The sequence below is a fragment of the Sinocyclocheilus anshuiensis genome, unplaced genomic scaffold, assembly GCF_001515605.1.
Source record: "Sinocyclocheilus anshuiensis isolate Anshui unplaced genomic scaffold, SAMN03320099.WGS_v1.1 scaffold676, whole genome shotgun sequence".
Lineage (NCBI taxonomy): Eukaryota > Metazoa > Chordata > Actinopteri > Cypriniformes > Cyprinidae > Sinocyclocheilus > Sinocyclocheilus anshuiensis.
This window is the reverse complement of record NW_015558579.1, coordinates 1,059,326-1,059,943: the sequence shown is the minus strand read 5'-3', so window position 1 is coordinate 1,059,943 and position 618 is coordinate 1,059,326.

Here is a 618-nt window from a genome sequence, read left to right as displayed (position 1 = left end):
CTAGAGGACGCAGTGTCTCGTTCCCTACTCAGGGAACCATGGTTACATAAGTAACCTGAGACGTTTTTCTGATTTCCTGGGTTCAGTTCAGGTCAGTCGTAGGTGTTCAGCTCCACTGAGATCTAAATATAGAAAGAAGTTTGCAGTAAAAGCAAATCAGTTGTTTCTACAACTAATGATAAAATATGACACGATTGCCTAATTTGCGTGTGTTTGTCAAAGCTCAGTGTGAAGACATTGTTTGTGTCATGCACAATGCCTAATACTGTTCCTTGCGTTCCCCTGCTCTACACACGCTCTGCATCTCTCTCTCTCTCTCTCTCTCTCTCTCTCATTCAGCTCAGCTATAACAATTAACTGCTCCAATGATACACTTATTTTCACATAGCTATGAGAAGCATTAAACAAGCGCGTGCAGTTGCCGTACTGTATTAAAGCTTTAATCAGGATAAAACCGTATGTTAAAAGATAACATAAGCAGTAGCATTCACAAATAACAGCATATCTAAAACTATGAGACAACAACAACAACAAAAAAACCATAGGCCTACCATTAAAAGCCGTGCTTGCACAGGTTCTGCACGATCCTCTTCAATAATATCCTCTGCTTCTCAATCG